Source organism: Chlorocebus sabaeus, chromosome 9 (assembly GCF_047675955.1).
Source record: "Chlorocebus sabaeus isolate Y175 chromosome 9, mChlSab1.0.hap1, whole genome shotgun sequence".
Taxonomy (NCBI): Eukaryota; Metazoa; Chordata; class Mammalia; order Primates; family Cercopithecidae; genus Chlorocebus; species Chlorocebus sabaeus.
Window position 1 is genome coordinate 35907553 of NC_132912.1, and position 8237 is coordinate 35915789.

Consider the following 8237-nt stretch of genomic DNA (forward strand, 5'->3'; position numbering starts at 1 on the left):
GGTTATATAACTTGGACTTGAAGAATCAGTGGAGTAAGAGATGGAGACAGAACCTTCCACATGGGGGAACAGAGGCACAGAGGTGGTGAGCCATGGAACATTTGGAAATAGAAAGTAGTTCTGATGGGCTACATAAGGGGACCTGAAGAAGCAAAACTTATGAAGATGGTTGAGAACACATTTCAGACACCCTAAAATACCACATGGAGGAAATGTGTGCTTGTCCTGAGACAATAAGAAACCACAGAAGGGCCAGGCACGGTGGCTCACGCGTGTAATCTCACTGCTTTGGGAGGCCTAGGTGGGCGGATCATGAGGTCAGGAGTTCGAGACCAGCCTGGCCAACGTGGTGAAACCCTATCTCTACTAAAAATACAAAATATTAGCCAGACGTGGTGGCAGGTACCTGTAATCCCAGATACTCGGGAGGCTGAGGCAGGAGAATCACTTGAACCTAGGAGGTGGAGGTTGCAGTGAGCAGAGACCACACCACTGCACTCTAGCCTGGGCAACAGAGTGAGACTCTGTCAAAAAAAAAAAAAAAAAAAAAGAAACCATAGACCAGAGAATTTCCTGAAGAAAGTTTAGTCAGGTAGTCAGATAGTATACCATCATGGATGTGTACTACATAAAAGGAATCCAGCCATCATGAACTACTTTTATAAAAACAACAACAACAACAAAAACTTGGCTGGGTGCTGTGGCTCACGCCTGTAATCCCAGGACTTTGGGAGGCCGAGGGGGGTGGATCATGAGGTCAGGAGTTTGAGACAAGCCTGGCCAATATGGTGAAACGCCATCTCTACTAAAAATGCAAAAATTAGCCAAGTGTGGTGGCACACGCCTGTAGTCCCAGCTACTGGGGAGGCTGACGCAGAAGAATCTCTTGAACCCAGGAGACAGAGGTTGCAGTGAGCCAAGATCGTGCCACTGCACTCTAGCCTGGGTAACAGAGCAAGACTCTGTCTCAAAAACAAACAAACAACAACAACAACAACAAAAAACCTCCCAAATACATTGAAAACTGTACCCCTCATTCAAAGACCAAATTAATTAACCTTGAATATCAACGGTCTTAATGCTCCAGTTAAAAGGCACCGAGTGGCCAGGCGCAGTGGCTCATGCCTGTAATCCCAGCACTTTGGGAGGCTGAGGTGGGTGGATCACCTGAGGTCGGGAGTTCGAGACCAGCCTGGCCAACATGGCGAAACCCTGTCTCTACTAATAATACAAAAAATTAGCCGGGCATGGTGGCACATTGGGGAGGCTGAGGCAGGAGAATTGCTTGAACCCGGGAAGTGGAGGTTGTGGTGAGCTGAGATCGCACCACTGCACTCCAGCCTAGGCAACAAGAGTGAAACTCTGTCTCAAAAAAAAAAAAAAAAAAAAAATGGCTCAGAGTGGCAAGTTGAGTAAAAAAACAAGACCCATTCATCTGCTGTCTTCAACCGAGCCATCTCACCATAACAACACTCATAGACTCAAGATAAAGGGTTGGAGAAAGATCTATTACAGAAACATAAAAAAAAGCAGGGGTCGCTAGTCTCATATCAGACAAAATAGACTTTAAATGAACTGTAAAAAAGGACAAAGAAGGACACCACATAATGATAAAGTGTTCAATCCAACAAAGTGACTTAACTATCCTAAATGCATATGCATCCAACATTGGAGCACCCAGATTCATAGAACAAGCACTTTTTGACTTCCAAAAAGACTTAGACAGCTATACAATAATGGCAGGGGACTTCAACACTCTGCTGACAGTGTTAGACAGATAACTGAGGCAGAAAACTCACAAAGAAATCCTGTACTTAAATTTAACACTTGTCCAGTTGGACCAAATAGGTACACTCCACCCATCAACCACAGAATGTATATTCTTCTCATCAGCACATAGAACATAGTCCAAGATCAACCACATGCACAGCCATAAAACGAGTCTCAATAAATTCAAAAACATTGAAATCATAGCAACCATACATTCAGACCACAGTGGGATAAAAGTATAAATCAATAACCAGGAGATCCCTCAAAACCACAGAATTAAATGAAAATTAAACAACTTGCTCCTGAATAACTTTTGAGTAAACAATGAAATTAAGAAGAAATTTCAAAATTATTTGAAATAAATGAAGATAGAGACACAACATACCAAAATCTCAGGGATAGAGGTAAAGCAGTGTTAACAGAAAAGTTTACAGTGCTAAACACCTACATCAAGAATTTAGAAATATCTCAAATTCATAATCTAACATAGCACCTAGAGAAACTAGAAAAAAAAGAATGAACTAGCCCCAGAGCTAGCAGAAGAAAATAAATCAGAACAGAGCAAAATTAAGACCCAAAAATTCATACAAAGGCTCAACAAAACCAAAAGCAGTTTCTTTGAAAGAATCGAGATTGATAGACTGCTACTAGATTAACAAAGAAAAGAGAGAGAAGAACCAAATAAGCACAATCAGAAACAACAAAAATAACATTACAACTGATCCCACAGAAAATACAAAAGATCCTTAGGTAAGATTATGAACACCTCTATGCACACACACTAGAAAATCTACAGGAGATGGATAATTTCCTAGAAACACATAAACTCCCAGGACGGAATCAGGAAGAAATAGAAACCCCAAACATACCAATATCAAGTTCTGAAATTGAATGAGTAACTTAAAAAAAAACCTACCAACCAAAAAGAGCCTTGGACCAGGTGGATTCATAGCAGAACTCTACCAGACATACAAACAAGAGCTTAGTACCAATCCTAGTGAAACTATTCCAAACAGTAGAGGAGGAAGGACTCTTTCTTAACTCATTCTACAAAGCCAGCATCACTCTGATACCAAAATCTGGCAAAAACACAACAACAAAAAAGAAAACTACAGGCCAATCTCCCTGATGAACATATACACAAAAATCCTCAACAAAATGCTATAAATCAAATCCAGCAACCCATCAAAAAGTCAATTCCCTATGATCAAGTAGTCTTTATTCCTGGAATGCAGATTTGTGGTTCAACATACACAGATCAACAAATGTGATTCATCACATAAACAGAGTTAAAAATAAAGACCGGGCTGATGGCTCACACCTGTAAAAAACAAAACCAAGATCAAAAACCATATGATCATCTCACTCAATAGGTGCAGAAAAAGCTTCCTTTTTTTTTTTTTTTTTTTTTTTTTTGAGATAGAGTTTCGTTCTGTCATTCAGCCTGGAGTACAGTGGCGTGATTTCAGCTCACTGCAACATCTGCCTCCCAGGTTCAAGCGACTCTCCTACCTCAGCCTCCTGAGTAGCTGGGATGGTGTGTGCCATCATCCCTGGCTAATTTTTTGTATTTTTAGTGGAGACAGGGTCTCACCATGTTAACCAGGCTGGTCTCAAACTCCTGACCTCAGGTGATCCACCTGCCTTGGCCTCCCAAAGTGCTGGGATTACAGGCATGAGCCACTACGCCCAGCTATCTCAATAGATGCAGAAAAAACTTCTGATAAAATCCCACATCCCTTCATGATGAAAACCCTCAATAAACTAGGCATTGAAGGAACATACCTTGAAATAGTAAGAATTATCTGTGGCAAACTCACAGCCAACATACTGAATGCGCTAAAGCTGGAAGCATTTCCCTTAAGAACTGGAACAAGACAAGGATACCCTCTCTCACCACTCCTATTCAATGCAGTACTAGAAGTCCTAGCCAGAGAAATCAGGCAAGAGAGAGAAATAAAAGGCACCCAGATAGGTAAAGAAGTCAAATTGTCTCTCTTCACTGGTAATGTGATTCTATATCTAGAAAACCCTAACAACTCCACCAGGAGGCTCTTATTGCTAATAAATGATTTCAGTAAAGTTTCAGGACACAAAACCAATGTATAAAAATCAGTAGCATTTCTAGACACCAATAACATTCAAACTGAGAGGCAAATTGAGAATGCAATTCCATTTATAATAGCCACATTAAAAAAAATACCCTGGAATACATTTAACCAAGGAGTTGACAGATCTCTACAAGAAGAACTACAAAACACTGCTGAAAGAAATTATAGATGATACAGACAAGAGGAAAAACATCTCATGCTCTTGCATCAGAAGAATCAACATCATTAAAATGACCATACTGCCCAAAGCAACCTGCAGATTCAATGCTATTCCTATCAAGCTATCGACATCATTTTTCACAGAATTAAAAAACTGTTATAATATTCATGTGGAACCAAAAAAGAGCCTGAATTGCCAAAGCAATTCCAAGTGAAAAGAACAAAGCTGGAGGCATCACACTACCCAACTTCAAACTATACAACAAGGCTACAGCAAACAAAACAGCATGATACTGTATAAAAACAGACACATAGACCAATGGGACAAGATAGAGACCCAGAAATAAAGTACACACCTACAACCATCTAATCTTTGACAAAAATCAACAAAAACAAGCAGTGGAGAAAGAATTCCCTATTCAATAAATGATGCTGGAATAACTGGCTAGTCATATGCAGAAGAATGAAAGTAGACCCCTACATTTCACCATATACAAAAACTAACTCAAGATAAATGAAAGACTTATATGTAATATGTAAACCTATACAAATCTTAGAAGAAAACCTAGGGAATATTATTCTGAACATCAGCCTTGGCAAATAATTTATGACTAAGTCCCCAGAAGCAATGGTAACAAAAACAAAAATTGACAGGTGGGACCTAATTAAACAAAAGAGCTTTTGCACAGCAAAAGAAACTACCAGCAGAGTAAACACACAACCTAGAGAATGGAAGAAAATATTTGCAAACTATGCATCAAACAAAGTTCTATTTTCCAGAATCTGTAAGGAACTTCAACAGTTCAAAAAACAACCCCATTAAAAAATGGGCCAAAGGACATAAACAGTTACCGCTCACGCCTGTAATCCCAGCACTTTGGGAGGCCGAGGCGGGCGGATCACAAGGTCAGGAGATCGAGACCATGGTGAAATCCCGTCTCTACTAAAAAATAGAAAAAAAAAATTAGCCGGGCGCAGTGGCGGGCGCCTGTAGTCCCAGCTACTCGGGAGGCTGAGATAGGAGAATGGCGTGAACCCGGGAGGCGGAGCTTGCAGTGAGCCGAGATTGCGCCACTGCACTCCAGCCTGGGCAACAGAGCGAGACTCCATCTCAAAAAAAAAAAAAAAAAAAAAAAATTAAACAGTTCTCAAAAGAAGACACACATGTGGCCAACGAACATATGAAAAAAATGCTTGGCATCACTAATCATCAGAGAAATGCAAATCAAAACCATAATGAGATACCATCTCATACCAGTCAGAATGGCTATTGTTGTTATTATTTTTTGAGATGGAGTTTCACTCTTATCACCCAGACTGAAGTGCAATGGCGAGATCTCGGCTCACTGCAAACTCCACATCCTAGATTCAAGTGATTCTCCTGCCTCAGCCTCCCAAGTAGCTGGCATTACAGTCACCACCACCTGCCTGGCTAATTTTTGTACTTTTAATAGAGATGGGGTCTCACCCTGTTAGCCAGGCTGGTCTCAAACTCCTGACTTCAGGTGATCCACCCATCTCTGGCTTCCAAAGTGATGGGATTACAGGTGTGAGCCACTGCACCTGGCCTAGAATGGCTATTATTAAAAAGCCAAAAAATAACAGATGTTGGCAAGGTTCTAGAGAAAAGGGAACGCATATTCACTGAATGTGGGAATGTAAATTAGTTCAGCCACTGTAACTTGTCAAAGAACTTAAAACAGAGCTACCATTCAACCCAGCAAGCCTGCTACTAGGTAGGTACCTAAAGAAAACAAATTATTCTACAAAAAAGAAACACGTAATTGTATGTTAATTGCAGCACTATTCACAATAGCAAAGACATGGGATCAACCTAGGTGTCCATCAGTAGTGGATGGGATAAAGAAAAGGTGACACATGTACACCAAGGACTACTACACAGCCATAAAATAGTACAAAATTATGTCCTTTGCAACACAACATGGATGCAGCTGGAGGCCATGACCTTAAGCAAATTAGTGCAGGGTCAGAAAACCAAATACTGCATGTTCTCACTTATAAGGGGGAGCTAAACACTGAGTATACACAAGCATAAAGATAACAGCAATAGACACTGGGGACTACTAGAGGCAGGAGAGTAGGAGGAGGGCAAGGACTGAAAAACTACCTATTGGAAACTATGCTCACTGCCTGGGTAATGGAATCATTCATATTCCAAACCTCAGTGGCAGTTTACCCATGTAACAAACCTGCACATGTACCCCTGAACCTAAAAGTTGAAACAAAACAAAACAAAATCCAAAACAAAGACCAAAATATTGTAAGAGCTCATACTTAAAAAAAAAAAAAAGACTATGAACTATATTTGAGCAACCTAAGATCTTTTGAATTTAGGAATATTTGTTGTGCAGAATGTAAGTTTTATCAAGTTAGAAGGAAAGGTTGGTGGAAAATTGTAACTTCACGTTACTGAGTTGATGATGTTTCCATTCCTGTACTCAAGGAAAATTTTTAGTCTGGAGGCCTTGCCATTTAATCCACCTAGATCTTACAGTTAACAGAGAAGATGGCTAGAACTTGTCTCCTCTGTTCCATTCTTTTTTTTTTTTTTTTCTTCCAGAGACAGGGTCTTGCTCAAAAAATAACTATAGATAGATTACAGATTTAAATGTAAGACCTGCATGTCTTGCTGTGTTGCCCAGGCTGGTGTGCAGTGGTGGAATCACAGCTCACTACAGCCTTGAACTCCTGGATTCGAGCAACCTCCCAATTTTTTTGTAGAGATGGGGGTCTCTCTAGGATGCCCAGGTTGGTCTCCGACTCCTGGCCTCAAGCAATTCTCCTGCCTTGGCCTCCCAAAGTGTTGGGATTACAACTGTGAGCCACTGTGCCTGGTCTCTGCTCCACTTCTATCAAGACCTCAAATGTGGAAACCTCTGTGGAAGAGATATGCAAGATAGGCCAATTTCTAGAAGCCAGAGTAACTATTTCTCTAGAAAGTGACATGTTCAAAGTAAAACACCAGTAGTATGCATTAACTATTTGAAAATACACACATGTGCCATATGGTAAGGAAATCTGACATGAAATCTGAAGACATAAGAGATGAGGATGAGTTTTTTCTTTTTCTTTTTTTTTTAGCAGAGTCTCACTCTGTCACCCAGACCGGAGTGCAGTGGTGCAATCTTGACTCACTGCAACCTCTGCCTCCTGGGTTCAAGCCATTCTCCTGCCTCAGCCTCCCGAGTTGTTGGGATTACAGACATGCGCCACCACACCCAGCTCATTTTTATATTTTTAGTAGAGACAGAGTTTCTCCATGTTGGCCACTCTGGTCTCGAACTCCTGACCTCAAGTGACCCACCCACCTTGGCCTCCCAAAGTGCTAGGATTACAGGCATGAGCCACTGCGCCCGGCCAGGTTGAGATTTTTCATCCTCGTTTAAGATAATTAGGTGTATGCATAATTTTGGGGGAACAAACAAGTGATAAAAAGCCAAGTTTTCCATACCGCATCTATCTTAAAAAATCTCAGGTCACAAAGAATCAGGTGGCACAAGTGTCAGGCATGAGTTTAAGGAGAAAGAGAGAAAACTAGTCAGAAGCTTTTGAGTCACCATCATTCCTAAGAAAACAACTTCTGGAGCAACAGGGCAGTGGTGTCCACTGATTCTCAAACTTTGTGTAAATTGGAATCACAAAGCAATTTTGTTAAAAGTTCATATGCCCGGGTTCCATCTCTGGAGATTATTTCTGTAGGTCTTGGAGTAGGAGTGTGGACATGGAAAGGAATCAGGTATCTGCATTTAAAACAGGTACATGCATTTGTGGGGCACCATGGCTCACACTTGTAATCCTAGCACTTTGGGAAGCTGAGGTGGGAGGATTGCTTGAGCCAGGAGTTTGAGACCAGCTGGCAATACAGTGAGACTCCTGTCTCCACAAAACATAGAAAAAATAGCCTAGCATGGTGGCATGAGCCTGTAGTCCCAGCTACTCGGGAGGCTGAGGTGGGAAGATCAGTTGAGCCCAGGAGGTTGAGGCTTCAGTGAGCCGTGATCGTGACAGCATATTCCAGCCTGTGCAACAGAGTAAGACCCTGTCTCAAAATACACACACGCACACACACACAAACAAGTAATGCTGATACCAACAAAATTTGGGAATCACTAAAAAGAGGATTACCAAACTCTGTGTCTCCTAAATCCCCAAGCACCCAACTGTAACTCTCGTGGT